At 38.5% G+C, this 26,903-nt stretch overlaps 1 protein-coding gene across 1 annotated transcript in view; it reads left to right on the top strand.

Annotated features, from left to right (window-relative positions):
* The first annotated feature begins 2,880 nt into the window (after positions 1-2,880).
* The window catches only part of LOC109039130 (protein glass), a 152,457-nt gene continuing 128,434 nt past the window's right edge, over positions 2,881-26,903 (top strand). The window contains exon 1 of the mRNA XM_072301148.1: positions 2,881-3,963. The gene's annotated coding sequence lies outside the window, so the exon portion shown is untranslated. The remainder of the gene's footprint in view (positions 3,964-26,903) is intronic.

Genomic DNA, 26,903 nt, shown 5'->3' with positions numbered 1-26,903 from the left:
TTATGTAATTTTGGTCGTAGATTTCATTTATGAAGTCATAAAAGCCCTCAAGTCAAAGGGATTGCTCCAAATGCAAAGATGGCGGCCAGCTTTGAAAGGCAGGAGGGTGAAGTCCCTAGTATACTAGGGATGTCACGTAAACATTTCAAAAATTCACCTTCATATTTGAAATCTACGACCAAAATTAATAGGAATTGACACCTCACATGACACTGTATGCGTATTTTTAAAAAAATCGAACTCCCAGAGGCCTTATTATGGCCGCCATTTTGAAATTTAGGCAATTTGGGGGGGTGTTCCGGGAGCGAACCGTGGTAAACTTTTGGTATGTTGTTCAATAGGACCTACTGAAGAAGTTTACGTAGGAAAAGTTTGTTAAGCAATTTGTTCCGGGTTAACCCTCTTTTTTTCGGATTTCTCCTTGACTAACCCCCCAAAAACCCAAAAGTCGTGGATTTAAGGAGATGAATTTTGGGCAATATGCACGAATAGCTATCTACTGGCACTTGATTGACTCAAAATGTATAGGATATGCATTTACGAACTACAAAAACAGCCTAACTTGACTTTTTCAGCGCCTTGACCCGAAATTCCCGCCAAAAAAGCGAAAAATCGCATTTTCTCAAAAACGGCCCCATCATAGATTTCGCGGTTTGTTGTTCCTCAATCAGTAGGCCTTCTAGTTGACATTTCCGCAAAAAAATCGCGGGTGGTATGTTGACCGCATTAAAACTGTTTAAAACGCACCGTGGCTAGGGACGTTAATGCTAAATTACGAATGCTCGATGAACACGCGAGCCTCCGGCGCTCCACGGCAGCAGCTCTAGGACGATCCCAGGGGTTAAGCAACGTCGGGCATAGTTAGTACATAGATGGGAGACCGTTTGGGAATGACCGCGGTATGGAGAATTGCATAGTGGCTGAGAATTCCTTTTTTGTCTAAAAAATGTCTCGGCAATAGAACAAATTAATTTTCTTATATTTAATCCTTGATCTCTTGCTTCTATGGCTCTGCTGTAAGGACCGCATTTCGGGCACGGAATGGGAGGCTTCCCAGGGGACCCAGTTCCCAGGCCAAAATTACCTGGGTGAAATTCCCAGGACAGCCGCTTCCCAGGGGAGCTGCCTCCCAGGGAAGACATTCTCCTTCCCGAAAATACCTGGGTGAAAGTTCCATGGGAAATCTTTAGCAGGGATTCGTGTTGGAAATACCAGAAATGAACGATTCCGTATAAGATACAGTCGCATCTTCCCTCTTGGAGGAAGATCTTACAGGCTTGACGTCCCTACGGCTCTTTGTAATTTTCTAACGTTTTTTAGCACAACTTGCAATCCGAGGGAGCTAAAATTTTGCGCGTGCATCGGGAGTTCATATCACAATATCTGAGCGAAGTTCAAGCCAAATCCAAAGGGGGGCCGAAATCGGCGTTCTGGGAACAACCTCTCCTTAAAACGTTGAAAGTCCTTCATTTCCGTAATAAAAAAGTCATAACGCTCTTTGTAAAACAGAAGCAATTCAATTTCTAAAAATTTGCAAATTTTTTGCATTTTCAGCTTTGAGTAGGAAAAGGAGGGGTATAGATAGGGGCCCTTCTTGACCCTCCCTAGAATCTGGAAAGTTATGCGGGTTTTCCAAGTTGACTCAATGTAGTTTCCGGACATAATCATGATTTGGTGCATAGGCCATTGGATACGTGTTAAACGGTTGCCTGAACATATGTCTGCAGGCGCATTTTAGCGAAAAATACGTGTTTTTCTATCACTACGAGGCTTTTTTGACACCAAGCACATCGTCTAAGTAAAACGAGCTTTCGATGTCATCAAGGAGGCCTTAGGACACATTTTAACCTTGGTTTGGTTTTAGTTACATGATGTGCTCATAATTTAAAAAAAAAAAAAAAAAAAAAAAAAAAAAAAGCTTTTTCAAAAGTCGACTTTTATGGGACATCCGCAAAAATCTTGGGGGAACCCGTCTCTGCAACTGTATACACGCTATGTATATTATCGAGGGCCGTTATTAAGCCTTGTTAGACTCTTACAAGGAAATTTTCTTCAATTGTGGCAAAAAAAAAAACCCTTACGACGTTTTTCCCCAAGATTTTTGCGGATGTCCCTTAAAAGTCGAATTTTGAAACAGTTTTTTTTGAACTACCTATGAGCACATCATCTAACTAAAACCAAACCAGGGTTAAAATGTGTCTTGAAGCCTCCTTGATAACATATCAAACGCTTGTTTTAATTAAACAATGTGCTTGGTGCCAAAAAGCTTTGGAGTGATAAAAAAACACGCATTTTTCGCTAAAATGCGCCTGCAGACGTATGTTCAGGCGACCGTTTAACACGTATCCAGTGGCCTATGGACCAAATCATGATTATTTCCGTAAACTACATTGAGTCAATTTGGAAAACCCGCATTTTTTAGATTCTAGGGGGGCCTAAAAAGGCGCTCATCGATACCCCTTTTTTGTTTGATTCTAGTTTTCTTGAAGAAGAAGACATTTTAAAACGGTGGAAGTGTCTAGCTACATTAGGGGCTAAATTATATTGGTTTAAATCGGAAGGGAATTTTTCAACTTTGAGGGGGCCAGCTAAAATTCATAGGGGGCAGGGATGGAGCCTTTTGAGACTAATAGTCATCTTTGGAGGTACCATCAATCAATGGGGGAAGAAACTAACTACTTATTAATTTGTTCCGCAAAAACTCCTCTTCTTCCTCTTCCTTTACTTGCTGGACTAGGTACATACTAGTAAAAAAAACTGTCACTTTTCCCTTATGAAAGTGACTGTGGTCGACTTCACAGATCGGCCAATCGAGTGTCGAAGGAGCCGAGAGCCTCGACGATACGAATGTGTGTTTTTCAACTTGAATGAGCTAATTGGTGGAATAATCCTAGTTGTCCACTATCTCACTCTTTTCCTCCCTTTTGCTCCCCTTTTCTCACTCATGCACACCAACACACTCTCATTCACCGCAAGTTGCACCCTCCCCTTTTGCTACGTCACTGATCACCATCCGATGCCTTTCTTTTTTCCTTTTCCTGTCTAACAAATAACACCATGCGCTAATCGAAGTAGCTGCGTTGACCGATCGCTATCTCCCATGTCTGTCTCCGCGTCAAAGTTCTGATTTTTGAAACGAGCGTGGTTTGAAAAAAGTAAAATCTATCATAAGACATCGCCTCCCTCGCTGCACACGTATTACCATAACCGGCCATTTCGAATTTTTGGCAGTGAGCTTTGGATTTGAAGTGATTTTATTTTCTCTTATTGTGAGCAAATATGCGTGCTGAAATTATTATAATCCCAAATGTCGTTAAGTGTTGGCATTAGGATGTTTCTTCACATTTCTTTAGCTCGATGGTTCTAATTGTTAGCGATTTAAAACGAAGGTCCCACTAGAATCTGATTTACATCCATTATTGAATGTGATACAGCGTGAATATTTAGTGTCTAATTAAGTGCAAACGAACCTTTAACTACTTAGTAAGAAAATCATTTTTGAAGGATAAAATTGTACAGCCATTATAGCCTAATTTACATGGAAGTCTCCAGATTCACTTGTTCAAAAATAGAAAAACCAAAATCGCTCTGTACCTATCGCTGCGTTACTAGTTGCCTTTGGATGGGTACCTATAACATTGTATGGATAGAGAATTTGTATACACAGAATCTCTTACACATGTCACAAAAGTTCAGTTTGAACTGAAGTTAGCAAGCTTAAAGCTAGCTTGCTATGCGGGAAAATATATTCAGGCGAAAAGTAAGACATTAAAAGATTCTACTCAACTTTTCTGATTGCGCGCGAACTCAGGGTGTGCAGTGATTCATTTCTCGGCGCATGTACATCTTCTGGTGTTTTCTTCCCTCTTGCATTCGTGGTAATTTTTTACTAAGTGTTCAAATTTAAATTCGTGTGTGAACATTCAACAATGCAGTGGGATAACCGGATAAACTTTCGATCAGGTAAGAGTCAAGTTTCAATAAATGAGGTAGGATTCAGGGCTCTGGGCGTCGTAATACGACGTCCTATCCTATGAGTAAGTAGGTGAAGCTTATTCATTTATAATACTATCAAATGACGTTCCTTATAACGGATTTTCTACATTTTTGGTACTCAATCAGCAACTATATTTTCCGATGAACATTTTCTATACAACCAGGCCCGCCACAAGGGGGGGGGGGTTCTGGGTCCCTGGTATCGGGGCCCGGGCCCCGGAGGGGGGCCGTGCTGCCCGTGAAAAACCACTACGAATTATCACATGCAACCCTTGTTTCGTAAGAACAAGTGAAAAATTTACCCTAAAAATTTCGCAAAAGGTGAATAAATTTTCAAAAACACGCTGGGACACTGTAAAATTCTTCTTAAAATTTTCAAAGAAGTCTACTTCTTGCAAAATTTCTATCTATTTTCAAGATTTTCAGTACAGAAGGATATTTTCAGTAACTGCGTTTCATTTTCTTCCGTCGTCAGTTGCTAAGAGTCTCCAGTCTGGGCATCCTCGACTTCAATGGCTTATGGCTTAACTTCCTTGCCATAGACAAATGAGGGGGAGTCCAGGGGACCTGGTCCCCTTAGAATTAAAAATAGTATCATATGGCCCCCCCAATTTTTTTTTTTTTTATTTTAAACTTATTCTCCTACTTATACAGTGGAATATTTACAATTTGATTATAACTAGACTTAAGGCTAAGACTTAATGCTAGTGCTATTAAAATATTATGTTCCCCTGGATAGGGGTAGGAGGAAAAGTATAATACAGTGGGCCACTATATATACATACTAATTATAATAAGATAAATATAAATATGAATAGAAATATTATAGGCAATGAGGTAGGAAAAGGATCAGGTGAATATTTTTGTTTAACTGGTCCACAGCGTTACAACTTAATAATGATGACACGGATAATTAACCCATCAAGAGGCCATTTCCAGGCGCAGCAAACCCAACGCTTAGTCACCCCGGCACTGCAACCACTTATACGCGGTTTGTTTAGACTTTATAAGTTCAATGTTCCCACAGGACAGATAAGCTCAATGAAGCACTGAGCAAAGCGGTCGCAGTGTCGTGGCGAATTTCAAGGTTCTTACTAGTTCAACCCCCGCGTCAACATCACTAGCTGAAAATGAATAAAGTAAGAGGCGAAATTAATTGGGCCTGGACCGGAACGGAGGTGATTCATTCACACATTAATTTAATTACCTGGCTCGAGACGCAATCAAATGGATGTTTCCGATTGAGGCGTCTCGGTCCGGTTTTGTATTTGAATAATAGATTAGCAGCTTTTTCGTTGGGGTGACGGCTCAGCCTCATGGCATACCTCAACGAGTATTGTTGAATAGTGTCCTTATTAGTAGGAACTCCCAGAAGATGGCGGACCATCTCATTAGAGATATAGTCATCCCATTTCACTCCCGAGAGACCCCTGAGGATTAAGTTATCCTAGCAGTTTGAATCTCATCGATGTTAGTTTTTTTCGCACATCCCCATAAAGGACAAGCATAAGTCCATACAGGTTTGAGCACAACTTTATATAGAAGTAGTTTGTTATATGTTGTGAGACCACTTTAGGTCTGAGCAGCCACCACAATTTTTTATATTTATTAATAATTATCTGCTGCTTCATAGCCATGATGTGCCGCCTGAAGGTCAGGCGCCTGTCAAGCAAAACGCACAGGTAATTAGAAGATTTCTTTTGAGGAATATCCTCGCCATCAAGCTTCACAGATGTGATGGGGTCTCTATTGAGGGAGAATATGGTATGCTGTGACTTCCCGCCATTCAGCTTAATTTTACATTTTGAACAATATTTTGATGTTTTATTCAGGCTAGATTGGAGGTTTTTATTGGCTTCTTGGGCAGTTGAGCCAAATGTTCCGAGAGCTGTATCATCCGCAAATTTACCCTTTTTGGTTCTACGTAATTTAGGAAAATCAGCAAGGTATATTAGAAAGAGGAGTGGGCCGAGTACCGATCCTTGGGGAACTGAGGCCAAGATTGGCGTAAAATCCGATACCGCATCCTCGTATCTACCTCTAAATGATCTATCAGAAAGGTAGTTTCTTAGTAATTCATAGTGATTATAGGGTAGACTCCAATATATCTTAAGAGCCAACCCCTCAATCCAAACCTTATCGAAGGCAGCTTGAATATCAAGAAAGGCTGTCGCGCACACTAGCCCCCCTTCCATAGTTTTGTTGATAAAGTTAATGAATCTATGAATTTGTTCGACAGTAGAGTGTTTCCTGCGGAAGCCGAACTGATGAGGCGGGATTACTCTCATTTCCTCTACTACTGGGAGCAGACGCTTAAGATATAGACCCTAGTAGCACATCTTGTAATATAATTCGTGAAAAAAAAAATTAAAACTGGTAAATTTTACAAGTACGAAAGATGTACGTAAAAGAACTTGTAAAAAATCAGAGTCTGAGAACTTAACGTAAAAAATTTGTGATCAAAGACGTAAAAAAAAAAAAAAAAACTGGGGGATTGAACTGAAATCTGTACGTAAAAAATTCGCGATTTTCTACATGTAGAAAATTAGGAAAAAAATTTCTGAACGGAAAATTCGCTGAATTGACCGAACAGGAGATACCTTTGTAGTTTTTATGACAAGGAAATCAAGCCAAAAATTCTGATGTCCCCTAAAGATTGTTTGTAAAAAAAAGTATAGCCCGAAAACTGGATACAAAAACACATTGTTCTGAACGAATAAGCCAGAGTTTTTAAAAGTTCGAGAAGATTTTAATAACTTATCTTTATTAAAATATTTCAGACATTCTTATACAAAATTGATGCATGTTAATAATATTTAAGAAAAGAAAAAGATAAAAGGGGGACACATTATTAAAATGTACATAACTTTTTTCACATATTTCTGAACAACAAAGGTACTTTTGAAAGTAGGTATACCCTAAACCATCTTTAAAATATCCATGATAAATATTAGTTTTTGCCCTTATCCAGTTTTTCCAAATTCAAAAAATATTCCGCAATTCCTTCTCCCGCATATTCAACAATAAAAATATTCACTTATACAGCGCAAAGTCGCCCCTCTAATACAGAGGCCTCGTTTGCTCAGTAGGTAGCGCATTCGATTCCTGATAGGCAGGTCCCAGGTTCAATTCCCGACAAGTAGATAATAATTTGAAAGTTGATCTCAAGGAGAATTAATTGACTACAGATTCAGATATGTAAGAAGTCTATTTTTTTCTTTACGATTTATCATTTTAATCAATTTCAGGAAGCAAGAGTTTATTTGCGCATAACTTTTTACGTAAAGAAACTCGATTTTTTACGTAAAAAATCTTGTACTCTTTACGAATTATTCTTGTAAAAAAGACTACATTGGCATTTCATTTTTGGTCTATTTTACGTCTTTTTTTACGAATTTTTTTGGGGTAAATTTTACGTCTTTGTGCTACTATCGAACGTTCAAATACCTTCCCTATAATCGCCAGAAGTGAAATGGGTCTATAAGATGAGGCAAGATGGCGAGGCTTGTTTTTTTTATGAATACAAATCACGTCCGCTTTTTTCCAGGCAAGGGAAACATGTCTGAGCTTCAGAGCTGCATTGTATATATCTGCCATTTTTTGTGAGCAAGAGAAGGAAGTTCCTTTAACATTTGACCAGAGACTAAATCAAGACCGGGAGATTTATGGATTTTGATTTTGTATTTGATAATGTCAGCAACCTCTGAATGTCTTATCGCCGAAATTTCAACCTCTTCTTTAGGTTTGGTTTTTAGAATTTCCTGATCCGGGTTGAATTCTGAGGGGACAGACTTATCCGGTTTAAAAACTTCTTCAAGGTGACGACAAAGTTCGTTTGCCGTGTCCTGATTGGTTTTAGTCCAGGATAGATCTGGTCGTTGCAGGGGTTGGTTGAAAGTATCACCTCTTTTCAAATATTTTGTGACTTTCCAAAGGGAGTAATCTGTATGGTGGGTGGGTGTTAAAGTTTCTAGGAATTTTCTTGTATTTTCATTACGAAATTCTGAAATTTTGTGGGTTGTAATGTGATTGACTTTGTTATAGTAAGTTTTGTCTTTATAAAATCGGCATTTGATCCATTTGGCTCTAGCTCTGCGTCTTCCTTTTATGAGCTCCCGGATTTTAGATGGGAGTGGGGGAGCTTGATCGTTATATGAAACGACTGGTGTTGATTCAGAGGCAGCCGACCTTATCAAATTAGCGAGAGCTTCCGCTTCATATTCCAGCTCATCAACATTAGCGATTTCATGTCTTAGTATTGATGAGTTGAGTTTATCACGAAATAGATTCCAATCTGTCTTGGAATTTGTGATTTGAATTTTAGGTTTGAGAATAATTTTTTGGAATATTTGAATTTTTATGGGGATATGGCCGGAATTCATTTCTAGGTCAGAACCAACTGCACAATAATTTCTCGAAATATTTTTAATAATCCAAAAGTCTAAGATATCCGGTTGTTTAATTGGGTCAGAAGGATAGTAGGTTGGAAAACCATCTGTAAGGGTTGATCCCCCGAGTTAATGCAAGACTCTCTGCAGGATAGTACCCCTAGTGGATGTCTTTCTGCAACCGAAGGAAACTGATTTGCAGTTAAAATCACAGCCCAAGATATGACGTTTTGGGAGGGATGAGAAGAAGTTTTTGATGGAATCAAAGTTGAACTCTTTACTATTTGGTGGTAACCCACATAGCACAGAATATTGATATAACACTACAATAGTACTGACACGTCAGTAGTGTCAGTATTTATAAAATGCTGATGTATCCTGATTTAATATTATATCAAGACTATGCCAGTATTTATTAGTTACTGATTTGGAGCTGTCAAAATATTGTTACAGTATTGGCCGAAAAGGTTGATTTCATATGGAAATCAGGGTTATGACAAGGTCATCAGAACACTGCAGGACACCGACAATATGTATGCATTACTACCTTAACACTGACACGTCTGTACACTCAGCGCACTCTGTCAAGTAGATAAGAAAGTTCAGACGATGGCCGTAATTTTCATAGTACTACACATGTATTACATTTGAAACATGAATTACACAAGTATACAAGTATTGAATATTATAAACCACTTACTTGATGTCCTGCGACGTTTAGTAGCGTAAAATACCCGGACGCCGCAGCCAAGTTTAGCCGGTCAAAAGTCCTCAGAGGCGCCTGAACTTACTAATATGAGAGAATGTATGTTTTTAGGGGTAATTTAGATCGCTGAATCCATATTTTGGGTTTCTTTAAAGAAATTTTGAAGTTTTTGATGAGAATTATTTAAAAAAATTGCTTTATCAACGGGTAATTAATAGCAATTTTTCACTCAAATCTTCAGAGGTACCTGAGATTGTTTTGTGTGAAGAAATTGGTTTCTGAGGGTTATTTTAGTGAGTAAATTACAGTTTTGCTTTCTTTGTTCAACATTTTTCAGTTTAAAATTTAAAAAATTTGAAAAGTGATGATTTATCTTTGGGTAATATATGGGAATATATGTCGCGTATTTTTCAGCAGAATTAGCATTGCATCTCATCTCGCCCAACGAAAATATTCATAGCCTAGAAAACTGCCGAAAACTGCAAGTGAACCAAAGAAATTCTCAAATTTCTGAGTGTGCTTTTACTTAAAATTGACAATTTGAACCCTTCCGACATGTCCAGAAAATTCAGGAGTCGTCTGCATGTCGCGTATTTTTCAGCGTAATTATAGTATTGAATCTCATCTCGCCCAACGAAAATACTCATTGCTCAGAAAATTGCGAAAAATTGCGAGTAGACCAAAGAAATTCTAAAATTTCGGAGTGTGTTCTTACACAAAATTGACCATTTGAACTCTCCAGACATGTCCAGAAAATTCAGGAGTCGTCTGCTTGTCGCGTATTTTTTGGCGGAACCAATGAAAATATTGTTTTAAAGAATGCACTTCTTTTGCCAGAAATTAGAAGATAGAGAGGCAAAGCCGGAATAAAACCTTGAATTAGAAAATTTTATTCAGAATCAGTCATAATTTAACCCCAGAAGTCGGGCAGCAATTGTATGGACATCTATAATAACAATATAAGTAGATTAGCGTAGGATAGCGCCATTATACGACATGCTTGCAATTTGGCAACACTGTCTTTCATCCATATGAACACATCTACGATAGAATCGATATATATCGAAAATCCTAACCTAGAATCGATTTTCGTTAGTGTATTTACAATGAGAAAGAGCATTGATGCCAACATGCAAGAATCGCCAATGCCTGGCACGTGAGTGATCTAATATAAGAAATTAGCATAAAATCCTCGATCTTGCGTCACAAAAAAATTCATAACTCACGGTAAAGCAAGAAAAAGCAAATGAACCAATGAAAATTTAGATGTTTAGGATGTACTGAACCACATGGTAGCGGTCCGTAACCTTACAGATCTTTACAGAAAATTGCAGACCACTTTAAACCTAAAAATTAGGACATTTTCGTGCCCAGTTTTTAATTTTGTGTACCAGACTATACAATGCACAAAATTGATAAAAATACCTTAAAGTAAAATGAAAACATGTTAATCTAACTTGGTAAAACACTCGTTATGTTGGGAAACACTCGAAGGTTTGTGGAACATAACCTTTTGGACGCCCTCAGGTGGATTTGAACCCGAACCGTGGAATTCCTAGCCCAGTATTCTGCCATTGAGCCACAGGGAGCTGATGGTGTTTCGGGTTAAAATCACGCCTGTTAAGGCTGTTATAGCATGCATAGCATCAGTGCGCGGCTCGACTTTCATCATAACTTTGATTAACACCGTGTTTTCTTAGGCTTCTTTTTCTTCCTATATTTTTTTTCATTTTTTCGTGTTAATTTCTTCTCGTGTTATTTTTTTCTTTTACCTCGTCAGCATTGACTCAATACTGTTGTTTGATATATTGAAGGTATCAGTGTTATATTCTGCTGACGCGGTATACCTTTTAACCGACAATCTTAATATCATACTGCATTAGTTTTGGTGATATCATGTCAACATCCAACAATATGTATCAGTATTGACATAAGATTCTGTGCTATGTGGGAAGTATACTGAGGCTACATAGATTTCACCAAGATTAGTTTTAATTCCAATCCCCACAGACTGGATTGCATCAGTAGAAAAATTGATCCTGGGATCATAAAAATGTTGAATTGATTTTTTAACGAGGAGGCCAACACCGCCCCTTGCATTATCTTCGGGGTGATCAACCCTATAAAAGACATCATTTTCTACGTGAGCGGACCTGCTCGGTGAATTTGAGGTACGAGCTTGAGGAACGACTGTCTGATAAAGACCCAGGTGACTCCTGGTTGTCAACCCCGTACTCAGGTCGCCTGTGGAACCCGGCTGTTCGGGTCTGAGATGAATACCGTAACTTCAGTAATGACGAGCGGCTGGTCGGCGCCAACGAACGGGGAAAGTCCACCCCGTGGATACCGGACGCATCGACCCCCGTCGGCACAGAAGGATCAGGGCTCAACCCCGCGTTGGTCCGCATTTCCGCATGTCTGTCCGGCCAACTAATTACCGTTGGCGTGGTCTTTGTCCACTTACCACCGCGCGCCATATTGGTGTTTGACTTCCAACCGTTCTGACCGTTTTAACTGCTTTCCAAGTTTCAGTTGGAATATTAATATCTGTGTGAACACTGTGTTATTTTCTGTTTTGTTTTTGTGTACGATGTTGATGTATTTGAAGAAATCTGAGACGATTCTACGAGAGCTGTAGGCAGTTAAGGATTAAGTGTATTGTCAAGGTGAGTGTGTTTATTAGGCCATTTTAGGCCCTCGAATATTCTAGATTTTCAGAATTCGTCACTCATACATTATTACTCACATTTTTATCTTTCTTATTTCATTTCTCACATTTTGCTTCACAGAATCATTCAATTTTTCGTATCTTGGATCTTTATTGTTTTTGCCCCATCACACCTGCAAACAAGTGCACACCTACTTTATACATATATCAAGTACAACGCGAGAATATTTACCATTTGAGTTACGCATAGCTGGACAACAGTGAGGAATTTAATGTAACTAATATTCAATTTTTATTTGCATTCATTCATTTTTAATGGAATCGATGGTTTTATAATGCTTGTATATTTGTTATTTGGTCACTCATTTAGAAATCAATCAATGATAAAATCCGCAATTTGAATTTTTAAGAATACTGGCATTTCATTACACATTCACGACATTAGTAACGCAACTATTAAGTCCCACTGATTTATTGAAAGGCTGAAATCCAAAGAGAGAAAATACTGACATCGACAAACGCGTGATGCACGTTAACTTCAAAGCAAATGTGTTACATGAAACAATTATTTCCCCCCATTTTTTGCTTATTTATTTATTTAGTTAATAAGTAACTAAAGGGTGACGAATTTTGAAAATTGGTAGAAAATTCATGACGGTGTTCAATGACTGATAAACACACACATCTTTGAGCTTTTGAACAGCTTTGACGCCTGACAGCTCTTTTAAAAAACTCTCATCTTTCGGAAAAACTATCAAAATCAAACAGAAACTGATACAGGAGCACCAGATCTTGATTGCGGGACTTTTTTGGGTTTCTGACTTACATCATGAACTGCGCATGAACGGGAAGTACGAAATTGCTAAAACGGATGCGAACCTGAAGAACTAATAAACTCTTATTCCTATATAGGAACAAGAGCTTTCTCAACGAATAATAACTGGTCTAATGCACAGGGAAAACCTGAGGATCCCTGGAGCAGCAGGGCTGAGAAGGGGGGGGGGGAAGAAAAAGAAATTCGGTACTGTGATTACATCAGTCTAGCTCTGCTACAAAATTCGTCTTGGTCTGATCTAACGAACGAATAAGCCCGCATGAACGACCGGGAGTTCCGGTATTCACAGCGGACCTCTCTGGAGTGGTGAATGAGTAGGACGGTCGGCGTAGCGAGACATTCGCAGTTGTCCACTCCGGCATAGTGACCATCAAATTCACAGGTACTATTACAGTCGTCAACCCCGGTAACCCTCTATAGCGCTATATTCACAGGAACTTTCCTGCAACCGGTACGGACTAGTCCGCTTAGGTTTACCATAATAATGTAGTCCTGAAGCCAGATGAGTTCCAGTGAGCATCATAATATCAAGATTATTATCATTGACATATCTATCGATCTCTGCAATGCGATTTAAGACTCCATTGCAGTTGAAAACAGCAATTTTGAGGTTGGCAGACATCTCCACGATTCCGGCTGTGATTTGGACCACCCTTGAGGTGGGGAAATTGTGTATTTTCTAATTTTGTAATTCAAGCAGAAAGGCTATTGATGCAATCTAGAATGGAATTTAAGGTTTGAGCTATGTCAGATTCTTGGGTGTTAGATTTTTGATTTGAGATTGATATATCTTGATTTTTGCTATTGTCAATTGGAGTAAGATTTGAGTTTTTGTTGATGTTTTTAATAGAGCCACTGAATGATAAGCCTTTTTTGAGTGAGTTTTTAGCAGGTGGAATTTCCGTAAGTTTTTCTCGTTTATTTTGAACGGAGAAGCGTTCTTTTAATCTATTTATTCTCTCCTTTCGTTCTTTGGCAATTTCTTTAGCAACCTCACAACCTCTATAGCTGGCAGGGTGGTCCAAACCACAGTTGGCACATTTAGGATTGGAAATATATACCTGGGTAGGTCACAATTAACTGTTTCCTGCTCCTTTGCACAACGAACACATCTAGGTATATAATTATAAAATGAGGCTGTGTGATTGTAGCTCTGACAACGATGGCATTGAACAGGTAAGTCCCTAGGGTTAGGGCATAACGGCTCAACTATTTTTTTCATGTTAGCAACAAGTTTAATATTAAAAATTTTTTCGATATCATCAGAGTGTTCAAAAGAAACTGCAAACAAGTTAAAAGGTATAATTTCAATTTTGACTTGTTCATCAATATCAACGATATGAGATTGAGATTGCGAGGTAGGTGACTTACCATGGACTATATACCTTCAGTTTGAGTATTATGATCCTGGTTTACTGGATTTTGATCTCTATTGGTATTTGGATCTGGTTGAGGTTGTTCATCTTGGGGTAAGGTTTGTGACATGTTATTGGATTCGCTATTAGAGATAGCTGGTGAGTTAGCGTCAGGATTATTGTTGGTATTAGAATTGTCAGGGATATTTTCAGGCATCTTATCAGATTTTTGAGAATTTACTGGTATATTTTGGGGGGAATTTTTGACAGATTTTTCTTTAGAAGTTTTAGTGACAATACGTTTCTTTTGGACAATGTTGATTACAGAAATGGGTTTAAAACCCTTACTCTTTAGATCAGAAATAACATCACCAGGATCAGTGGAGTGATGTAGGCCTTTGAACATTACTCGGATAGGCCTATTATTCTTATTTTCGTAAGTATTACAATAGATTTTGCAATCCTTGAACAATCTTATGATAGTATTATGCGTAGAGTCATCGGATGCATTAATTTTAAATGAGCCTTGTGGTAAGGCCGTGGAACACCATTTAGATTTATCTACATTTTTTAAAGTGTGGCAGAGTACCTACTCCCAAGTAGCATGGATTGCAATTTCATTGCAATGGATTGTGAGTTGATTGCAATTTTTGCTTGTTGCCTATACGTTCATTTGAAGGCGCTTAAAAAGTTGCAATTTTATTGCAATAAGTTTGCAAGAAATGTAGATTATGCTTGTTTTTCAAGGCACTATAAAGACTGCAATTTCGGTGCAATCATGTTGTAACAAATTCACGCCATGTGCCTGGCATCCAATTCTCTAGTTGTTTTAAAGTTTTTTCGACTTAAATGTCTCACCTACCTAACCCATATAGCCCAACATATTTTGAAAATATTGTCACCTTTATCAAAATATTTTCATGGCAATATTGTAAGTAAAATATTTTCAAAATATTTTTAAAACATTTTAAAGGAATATTTTGAAAATGTTTACAAAAAATATTTTTAAAATAATTCAAAAATATTGCCTGTAAACATGCATGTTAAAAATATTCCTTAAGAAAGTTTTGAAAATATTTTAAAAATATTTTTTGAAAATATTTTTAAGTTCTCAAGTTAGTATGTGGTATAATTTACACCGGTGTTAATTTAGTGTGAGTACCTATTACGTGATATCGAAAAAAAAAATCAGACAAAAAAAATACGAAAAAAATAAATAACACGAAAAAAAATAAATAATAGGCAAAAGAAAGAAGCCTGAGAAAAACGGCGTTAATCAAATCTATGATGAATGTTGAGCCACGCACTGACGCAATGCATGCGATAACAGCCTTAACAGGCGTGATTTCAACCAAGCTCATCATCAGCTCCCTGTAGCTCAGTGGAAGAGTGCTCCGCTATGACATTCGCGGGTCGGGTTCAAGCCCACTCAAGGGCGTCCGGTATTTTATGCTGCTAAACGTAGTAGGACATTAGGTAAGCATGGGTTCGAATTATTATAATTTCCCCGGAAAATTTAGGGGTTGAAATTTAAAGGTCGTCAATATTGAAATTTCATTGCAAAAAAAAAAAAATTGCAACTTTTTTACAATGAGGGGGTCAGATGTTGTAAAATAATTGCAATTTTCTTGCAAGAAAGTTGAAATCATCTGGAAATTTTATTTCATTTAAATTGCAATTTTTTCGTTGCAAAATGCTACTTGGGCTGTAAGTCAGTTGATGACTACCGCAGTAATGATAGGAGAAGGGGGCTTGACCCCTTTCTTACCGTTGTCTGTTTGAGAATCAGGTTGAGGGATGTTAGATTGGTTAAGCTTTGGTTGGATAGCTTTATTGTCCTTTTTCTGTGATTGAATCTTCCTTTGAGAGATTGCCTTAGCAGCTTTTGCCATGACAGGATCTTTCGGTGGAGGTTGAGCAGGGATTTCGAAGATTGATGCGTCAGAGCCAAGAGTGATATCCATTGAATCATCATTATCATCGTCAACGTCAGAAGAGCTTAGGAGATCATACCGGTTATTATCGTGGAAAAGCCTCTTTTTAGAAAGAGATGACACTTTGTTTGTGGTTTTGAGTTGTTTACGTGGAGGAGATGAATTTTTATTCGATAATTGAGCCTGAAGGGCTTCAAGTTGTTCGAATTGTTTTTTAATTTGATTGGTTAGATCTTCAATTCTATCAAGCAATATTTTGTTGTTTTCTTTTAATGAGCGATTTTGCTCTTGAAGGAATGCAATTATATTAACATCGGGTTGAGGGTGATGTGGAATTGAAGCAGGAGTTGAGAGAACCGTAGACGTAGAGTTAGTAGAAGTTGCACTATTTAGGCCTTGGCTTGTAGAGTTTTGTAAACTGTTTCTTCTACTTTGCGAGAGATAGGCATTAACACAAGAACTTTGAGAAAGTAGGTTACATCTGGATATTTCAGTAGGTAGCGATATTACTCTCTTTAATTTTGCTACAAATAGCATCTAGACAGTCAGTTTTTGAATGAGCCGCACACTTACATATGGAGCATTGGGTGAGACTGTGGGTGAGGCACTCCCGCATTTGGACGATTTAGAATGTTTTCACCACGCACAGAACAAATATCAAAGTAAAGTAAAGAAGATCTGGGGGTAAAATGCCCCCAGATAGTTAGGTTCAAAGAAATTACATAGTTATTTAGGCTTTAAAATTTGTACACGTGAACATAACCTAACTTTTAGCAGCGAGAAACAGCAGATCAAACGATTCACCTTTTTTTTTTGAAGAAGTGTTTTACAAGTATTTATCAGCTCGAAAAACGCCCAGTAGTATGACATCAAGCCAAACGTTATGTTGATATGAAGTTTTTATTTTCAAAAACAGTTTTTGAGAATAACCTAAGTCGTTAGAATTCAAATTTTCCCTGTCCCCCCAAAAATAAAAATTTTCCAGATGTTTTGAATGCAACAATTCGCAAGTATTTTGTGCTGGAAGTAGAAAAAAGTGTAATTATTCCGCAGAAATTGATGGAAAAATTCGTCATGGAAGCTTCAAAATGCGTCCGAATACATTCATAAATTCAAAAATTTCTCGGGGGATGCCCCTCTGATCCCCCCCCCCCCCCGGGCATGGGGCCCGGGCCTTAAAATTGGTACCAGGGCCCGAGATGGGATGTGGCGGGCCTGTATACAACAAAGAGTTACGTGTCGATGGATCAAAGTAAACCTCGGGGAAAACATCACGTTTTCCCTTTAAAAAGAACGCACCGAGCAGGAGGGTATTCGTAGGATACCCCAAAGATATTTTAATGACAAAAAGGTAGAATATCCTACGATAATCCTGCCGAATATCCTGCGAATCTTCCATTGAGACAATTCAGATATCCAATGAATTTTCTACCACCGAATATCCTGCGAATATCTGAGCAAATCTCCTGTAGGTAGTGTCGGTTGTTTTAGAAAGAAAAGGGAGAAAATTTGCACTTTTATTAAAATATACGAGGTGGGCCGAAAGTAGGTAAGTGAAAAGTTTCTATATCTTTTGAACAAATGAGAAAAAACACTAAGAAAGGGTCCGAATACTGCATGTAATAAGGTGGAGAAATGGTGCTGGGTCCACACCATTTCGCGGGAACAAATAGAGATAAAAGGTCTCGGTTTGAGCCATTACTCAATGTGGCAAGGGGCTCATTTTTTGAGCGGGCCCCCCAGGGAGGGGCAACTCGAAATTTTCAAACGGCAACCCCTCCCTTGATATGCTACATCGTTAGAAAAAATATGAAAAAAAAAAAAAACAAGAATGCTCGCGCAAACAGGAGATCAATCCAATTTTTTGCTCTCGAGATATTCACGATTAAAGTTCAATCTCAACCTATTATCAAAAATTCATAAGTCCTGTTTGAAAAGTCGCAAAGAGGCTGCCGACAGGTTACAATGCCTAGCTCTGCCATTTCATACATAGTTACACTATCGGAGGATGTGTTTCTTGTCAGTTCGCGCGGGAGAGGGGAGGGTGACGCTTATATGTCACATTTTCAGGCGAGGAACTAACGAGAAGCAATATTAGTACGGCGGGCACACAAAAAACCCTGCACTTTTTGATTGGAAATTGCCGCTTTCAGGGATCATTCTTATGGTCATTAGAAGCCCTTTTAGAAGGGGAGGCACTCTGAGGTCCGTGCAGGAACCAAGCGTTTTTTCAGCGCGCTATATCTCGGAAACTACGTGTCCGATTTTCGTTTTCTTGATCTCGTTTTGAAGCTAAAATGCTTCTACAGAAGTTTATCTCATAAATTTTTTCGCCTAAGGCATACGTGAATGGTCATTAGGAAAATTTTGAAATTTCACCCAATTTTCAAGAGCGTTCAATTATTTAACACGCGAGAAAATGGATTTTTTGCCTTAAGTAACGGCGATGGGAAATTATCTGACCTCTTATATGATACCAAAACAATTTTTTGTGCGTCAAAAAATGCACCCGCTAGAGCAAATTAGGTAAGTGAAGCGTCAGGGTGCGCGGTGCGCGGTGGAAACGGCGGAATAGGTACGTGCAATTAACGCGTGCTACGCAAGTCATACGCGCGCTATATCTCGGCACATTCTCGTCCGATTTTCATTATTTTGGGCTTGTTTAGAAGCTATGTTGAAAGTTGATGAAAGCATAATGTGTGTTTACTTTTCCTATGTCTTAATCCATAATTTAAGCAGGTAGCGGCCCTACCGTAAGGCGGGAGGATTCCCTGGTATTCTCTCCTCTGCAGGGATATGATTTCTTTTGCTACCCACAAGTATTTCAATTTGGCCATTTTAGTCCAGTAAACGAAGCATTTTGATGGCCAAAAATGAAAATACGGCTGGATTTAGGCCCAATCGATGCTTCATATGAAAAGGTGTTTTTAGCCAAAAGTCCCCATAAATCCCCTTGGGCCTTTGGGGGATCCCGCACAGTGGTCCGATGAAGTTGAAAATTGGACGTATATTAAAAAATTCACTGCATAGCGAGAAATGAACTTGAAGAGCTCAATTTTTTGAAACTGTAGGTAATTGAGTCTACTTTTCGAATAAACTATAGTTAAGAATGTCAAGGTAATTTAAATGTGAGTAAAATTGAAAGAAATTGAAAATTGAGAATTATTGACCGGCATTTTCCGTATTTACGTCCTTACGAAGACCCGGATCGAAAAATACCCTTCAGTAAAAATTGTAGATCGTTCTTTTAGCGTTGATTTGGTATATTACATCATAGGTTTATCTTTAAAATTGAGCGGAGCAAAAGCGCAAAAACGGAGCGGGTCGACGCGCGGCCGCCTGTGTTTTGAATTGTAACCTGGCGATTTTTGATGGCACAAGATGGCAGTGATGGTTAATTCACCTCTCCTCGTTTACTTACGACCAGAATCAATCATTTCCATTATAAAGGCTCTTTTCTAAAGCGCCATGGTTGCCAGTTTTCGCTTTATTATTTAACTGTTCACTAATTCGTTCTGGTAGCGATTTAACTAATACTTACGGCTTTTTGAACGACTTTTAAAACCTACACCGACTCCACCCCTCGTGAAGCAACAGTGCAACTACATTTCAATCCCCTTTGGAATCAAGTAACTGCCCTGGTCCCCCCCCCCCCTACAATTTTCCAGAAAGTATGACAGAGAAAGTGTGAAAACTGGCGACTTTTTGTTTCTATTCAAAATTATTATTTTTTCTCTAAGTGGGAGGCTCACTAAGACTTGACTTTGACTCCCCTCTCCCTTCGTAAGACCCCGTGAGCCAAACTTAGACCTTACCCCCCCCCCCCCTTTTTGAGTAGCTTACGCAAGGTTTTTATTATAGGGTAATGTTCCAGGCTTGCGCTCTTCAGCGCGTGTAAGTTGACTCTTTTTTTTTTAAATTCATGCGTTTTCTGTAAAGAGTTACGCAACTCACCAAGCGCGGGTCCGCCCGCAGACTTTATCGCTGGGCCCACCTCTGCAAGGCTCGATGAGGGGATTCCATTTCAAAATTTCAGGAGGTGACTGGGCCTTTTAGAGCCGTGGGCTCGCCCTCAGTGCGGTCTTACTACTGTAGAATCATTCAAACTTTGGAAGCATAATAAAAATCGCCTTTATAGTCCTCATTTCTGGAGTTGATACCCACTTGCATCTGGTTGTTCATTGAAGCGTGCTAATTAAATGTTGGATAAAAATAATCCGTTGTCCTCCATATTTTTGGCTGGAAACGGCCCCTATACGCCTTCGTTTACTGGACTAAAAGGCAACCGTACGAAAAACATCGTGTACAAAGAGGTGCTTTGATCACTTCTGATTCTGTGTTTCACTTCGCACGACGAAGTTTTTAATTTTTCATGAGGAAAGAGGATAAATAATTATGAATAGAATTATTGAAACTTACAAGTAAGTGCCACAAATACACAAACATACCTACCCAGATATGAGCTACTGCATCAGATATATTATGTCCTTCACAGCAAAGTTAATTTCGAAATTTTGTCATAAGTTAGGTATCATTCTTATGCATAAAATGCAAATTCATCAAACTTAAAAAACAAACGACGCAAAAACCGCAAAATTTCCAAAATTTCCCGGACTTGTAAAGTTAAAGCATAGTCGTAATGAAATTAGTTTCGCACTGATTTCAGTTTGTTTACATCAAAACAGGTGAAAAATTGAATCATATGTACTTATATTTGAGAGAAGTATCAGTTTTAAAAGTTCCTCGGTGACCGGTCGTCCAATTTTCATGATATGGGCCGCGCGCGATCGCCGAGGGCAACAGATAAAATTGCATCACAGTCAGGGGCCAGGCAATTGGGGGGGGGGGGGGGGGGGGTTTACCTGCTAAAAATTTCCGCAAGCCATCTACGCATACATCACAAAAACGACTTTTTTTTTCTTTTTTTTTTAGTTCTCCTATAGATATGCCTAAGTAGCTTGGGAAATAATGAAAATATGTAAAACGGGCCAAAGAGCATACGTTTTGACGGTAAAATTATTTCCAGTTTCCGATTAACGGGAATCATACTTACCTGGGTCATTTAGCAGTTTCGAGAGCTCACTGGTCGCTTGTTTCTCCAGATAAAGCTCGTGCGCAATCTCGGAATGCAACAAAAAAGTGACGTCATGGCCAAAGCGGCGCAAAGTGGCACCCAAATATTGCGGAATGTCTCTATGGACGCTCCTATGAACATGCTTACACAAAGTTTTCTGGCAAATGATGGCGGATGGGTACCTAGTTAAAAGTATCGCCTAAACTTTTTTTTTTCTTCTTTTTTTTGCTATTTTTGCTTTTTGAGGTGAGCACAATAGCGCAAACATAATCATCGAAAAAATGGTCTGTAATACAAAACAAGCAATCTTTTATGGAATCCAAATATGGCACGAAGGAATAAAGTTAAAGAAAAACATAAAGACTATTAGACAAACAATAAGACCCCTTAAATTGTCCCTCTGCAGTGGGTACCGAACGTGTTCCGATTTTGCCTTGGATGTGATCTCGGGCATCCCCCCTCCTGAATTGATGGTCGAAGAGAGAATAAGCGTCATGAATAAAACAGAAGATAAGAGTGAGATAAGACAAAATATATTAGGGAAATGGTACAACGAAATTTATTGGAAAGACGACAGAGAAAGATGGACTAGAACAATTATTGGCATTAATTTCTATGAGTGGATTTACAGGGAGCATGGTGTCCCTGATTACTATCTGACACAGTTCCTGACAGGACATGGCTGCTTCGGTTCGTATCTACACAAATATAAGATCAGAGAAGATCCGGGATGTTTCATGTGTGGTGCGAAAATGGATGACCCTGATCATGCATTTTTCTAATGCACATACTTCAACACCGAAAGAGATGCGGCCCAGGCGGCCGTGAATTGCGAAATAAAGAAAAATACGGTCATGAAGGTCATGTTAGAAACAAAGACAGGTTGGAACACGGTATATAGATACATAAGATTAGTGTTAGAAAAAAGAAACGAAGTATCAAATGGTAGGGTGCCAACCACCTAAACCGATGTAGTGGCCACGGCCGGTTCCGGTATTGTAGAAAATGGATAAGACAAGTTTATGTAAATATGATTAATTTTTTCATACTGATCAATTAATTACCCGGCTTATAACGTTTTGAGATCTCATGCAGACCTAAAATATTTATGTTACCTACTATTTTCTACACGGATTGTAATTATGATTAACTTACGATTAACTCTTTACTATCTGATCAATATGATCCCATAACTTTAATTTTACATACTGGATATCTCAACTAGAACCTGAACATTCATTTATATGCCTCTATACGAATTGTATTCATGTTTATTTTCTATTAATAAAAAAAAAAAAAAACAAAACAAGCAGTGAACTCCAACACAATGTGTTGATAAGGCGCGTCATTAACTCGCACATAGCAACCCCTTTAGTTTTCATTTACAGAGATTTCAAAATAGGCAAGTAGCACAACAAGAGAATTCATACGATCCAACACTGCGAGGTCAACGTCGCACCTTGACGAAACCGTGTACTTATTGTGAATGTAGAAATCTATTCGAACGAGTTTAAGTTTTTTGATCTGCCCCATGCAAAATCTTATCAGATTCTTGAAGAAAAGTGCTGCGTAATAATTTAAGCGAAGAAAGGAAAAATTCTGTCGAACTCCTAGAAGATAAAGTCGATTTAAAGGTATTTTGAGGCTAATATACCCAAATCATCGGTAGTATAAATCCCGTTATATTACTGACAAGAAATTGACTCGATATAAATGCAAGTGCTTTAAATATGTCTTGATTTTGTTATTTTAAACGTCTTTCCATGGAAAGAAGTTCAACCATGTCTATGCTTCATTCATTCATGAAGTGAAAGTAAGAAATCTACATCCCGAAAATCTACCGATTTGCCGTAAAATATCGCAGAAACTTGATATACCAGGTCGATGTACCCACTCGTTGAATTTACGAATCAATTCCGTGAGTGCACATATGTAAAAGTCAATATGCTATAGTCATCTTGGGAGCCTTTATTTTTCAAGAAACAATTACAAGTAATTTCAATCCCGAAGAACCATCAATTTTCCGTATAAAATCGAACAAATCAAAATATGTCCACTTCCTGACGTGAAAATTAGATTCTACGTGTGAAAATGCTTATGCATTGAAATGCTGAACAGAATCCATGTCTATCTCAAAATTTTTCTCAGAGGTTTGTGTTATTATCAGCTTCCCTTTAAACCCCGGTTCGATGGCCGAATCGGCTGCCCAAAAAGCAAGCCATTTTTGAAGGGTTCTATGAGAAATTTGTGCGACAGATCGGTTCATGGAGGGCTTAGGGCCCAAAAGTGCAGCCACCCTTCTGAGCAACTTCTAACACACAAAATTTCACTGCCAGCCTACAGATTTCAATTCTAACCAAGATGGCTAAGAATGTATATAAATGAGCGTTCTTTCGCAAAAATAAGTAAATTTATGCAAAAAGTAAACCAAATACATGCTTTCTAAACGACGGTTCGTAACAATTGTATTTGTAAATCGCTCTGGACATTCGAAATTCATAGGTTGGCTGCCCTTTTGGGCCCTAACTTTATTCGCGGAGGCATCGGTGAAGGCCTGATGGACTTTCAGAGTTTCAGATCTGTCGCTACTCTCCCTATACAGGTACTCTAATTATCGGCTCTCAGGAAATCACCTCATGGCTAAAACTGGTGGTATAAATGTTTGAGTGCTTAAAATAATCGTATTTAAGACACTAAGGCGTTAAGCTATGGAGTCAATTTCTTTTTAATAATATAACGGGATTTACTACCGGTGATTTAGCTATTATAGCCCCAGAATACTTTTAAAGCGCCTTTACGTTCCCGAATCTCGACGGATTTTTTTTGCTCAAACGACTCAAGAGACACTGAAGTTAAAAATATAAAGAATTTCGATTTGGACATATAAAACATGTTTAACTCGTTGAGGCACACTGTATTGTATGGAGTACCATTGCTATTCGACCCTTGTCTTCAGGTCAAAATTCTTACAAGGAAGCCCCTTGCAAGAGGCGAATTTATTGTAATTACTCCCAATTTTTTCTCCGTTATATACAGAATGGATTTGCTTGTCAAATACTGAGGTCAATTATATTTAACTGTAATTTATACATTTCTTTTTTTCCCCTTCATTTTATTTTTTGTTTGGAGAATTCGAGGTTTCGTCGATTTCTTCAGATTTCGAATAGGTACTGTAACTTCTCTTCTATTCGGCCGATTTTTATGAATGAGACCTCTTTTAATTCGTGTTTTAACGGAGAGTAAGAGAAAAATTGCTAAGTACATGCGAAACAATTTTTTTTGAAAATTGGACGAATCCTAGCGTGACGATGAAATGGTTAATGAAGCGTCAGTAATCGGAAAAGGGTCTCGGCCGCGCCGAGACCCAAGGCGGCCCAAGTTCATTGTTCATCGAGACGCCGACGCAGTGATCAGGAGCGTGGGGAAGAGAGGGGTATAGGTAGATTTCCATATGTGCGCAAGTAGCTTCCTGTATGAGCCACGTTTAGCAAATGGTCTAATGAGTCTCGAGGCGCATCACAGATTGCACTTACGGCTGCCCGGCTATCAGAGCAGTGGTACCAAATTTTGAAAAGCATAACAGGGGTGTGGTGATCTGTCAAAGCAACGTTTTGAACAAAACGGAGTGAGTGAAATTCTCATTCGAAGAGTGCCGAACTGCTCAGCCATCCTCGAATCAGTTCGCTTGCTTCTGCTTATATATGCATATTTTAAATTAGCGCGGCGCATTCTTAGGCTTTTTTTTAAAAAAAACCAAGTAACGTAGACTCTTGGTATTCACTGCACATAAACTAGAAAGCCCCAGAATGAGAGACAACTTTAAATCATAATTATTGACAGATAAATAAACTTTTTACACGCTTTGGAAAATCTCAGAAGTTCGCGGTAGTCACTTTTCGGTAAGGAACTAAGGGACTCCGTTATTGTATCGAGTGGGGGGTCGAAACGATCGCAAAGGCGGTATACTACGTATACGCGCCAAAAGTATCCGCGCAATGTGTTCTTCAGACTCTAAAGAATGAACATGTTGTGTTCCAAATCAATGTCAGATCCTTTAAATATATCTCTTGAGGAACACTTTTGCCCCTTAAAAAATGCGAGTCGCTCGAATCGCTCATGGCCGACCTACACCATTGACTCGATCCGCCGTGCGACGGTTTCAGCGAGAAAGTCCCATGTGCCGCACGGTGGGCCAGATCGTGTCCGTAGCGGCGCTTAATTCATAACTCCTGCTAGATCAGATATATCGTTCAAGACATGATGATTCCTAGGGTAATTTGATCTGTTCTTTCCAAATTTTGTGTCAAAAAAGCCGGTAAAAATGTCTAAATGTAGGTTTTGAACGTCGAAAGCCGAAGAAATTGCTCCATGAAAAAGAGGAACTTTTGCTTCTTATAAAATGGGGAAAAAACACAATAATCGAAGAGAAAAATGTAATCTTATCATCTATCCTTGTGATTCTGTTAAAAGGAGAATATTTTCGCTTTTGCAGATCCCAAAAATATTGATTTTTAGCAGCAGGGCATGAGATCAAAGTTGCCCGAAAAATATGCCTTAAAAATGAATTTTTCAAAAGATTGTTGACTGGGAAAGTGTCATTGCGGTTCGTTGCGCGGTACTATTTGGTATTTTTAGAAATCATATATCCTAGAGATACCATATACCAAAGCGCAAATGGTACAAACCGATACAACCATATTTTTCGGAAGCTTCTTTGAGGTGACCTCCAATTTCCGCGAGAATCGGATACAGGGGTTTTAAGGAGCCACGGTACACAGTAAAGCGGCCAATGAAATATTTCAACACAAATTCATGTTTTAAGGGTTTTCAAGGTTTCTAATAGCATTTCTCGCTCTTTCGATATTTTACGATGGAAGAAGGGGGAGGGGAAGGCCGACCAAAATCAGACAGTCAAAAATTTGTTATGGTCATTAATTTTCTTGAGCCCAGTAAATAATAATAATTTTTTTACATCCTTTCACGCATTCAGCCCGGAAAGGACTGGTTTTAAACCAATTTGGCAAGGAATATGAAAATGCTACCATCACATGGCACCTAAGTTTAGAGTGAGTTGACCACCGCTGACACCAATATAACTGAAGAAAAGCCTCCCAAAAAGTGGCCCCTTTTTTGAAACTCGGGTGTATTTCATTCGTATGCGGCATAAATGAAACCTTATGATAAGACAAGCCTCCAGTAAAAATTTTGGCTTGAGTGTACGGCTGGTTTCCAATATACAGCGTTGCAAAGTTTGCATATTTAAGCTTTAAAAATTCGCATATTTTCAAATATCTTACTTTAAAGAACAACTCCATCGGGTGTAATACGTTATTTTGTGACATTTTACCTACAGTTAGTCTTATCTTTAAATCCATATTCCTATTGATACGGTAATACTGCTGATTCTCTTGATACAACGTTGCAAAGTTGACACCAAAGACCTAAAAAAGTTGCTCATTTTTGTAAGTTTCTGAATGAAAAAACGAACTTATTGTCACCAAAAGTTCCGTGTATGGTGTTTAAATGTAATATTTTAATATGATAAGTATTCCGTATAGGCCTTACCGCGAGCGTAAGTACAGACTTACTGATACAGCGTTGCTTGGTTTATACATATTTGAGCTTTAAAAATGTTTATATTTCTAAGTTCCGCGTTCAAAAGGCGACTTTCGTGGATCTTCTTTAGAATTTGAAGCATAAAATCCACCAAATGTGTCATTTGTAGCTCTATGTTTGTATTTCAACAGGGATACTTTGATTGGTGGCGATACAGCGTTGCCAAGCTAACAACTTTAAACTCTCGAAATTATTATTTATGCTAGTTCAAGAGAACGTCAATGGGTGTCATACCTCATATCAAGGGAAAATGTCGAGGGCTGATGTCAGTTCCAAGTGACGATTAGTATTCGCAAAAGTACTGTTGCTAAGTTTATTAATACTTCTTCTC

The sequence above is a fragment of the Bemisia tabaci genome, chromosome 1 (assembly GCF_918797505.1).
Source record: "Bemisia tabaci chromosome 1, PGI_BMITA_v3".
Taxonomy (NCBI): domain Eukaryota; kingdom Metazoa; phylum Arthropoda; class Insecta; order Hemiptera; family Aleyrodidae; genus Bemisia; species Bemisia tabaci.
Note: the sequence above shows the minus strand (reverse complement) of the source record. Positions and strands in the feature narration are given on the sequence as shown.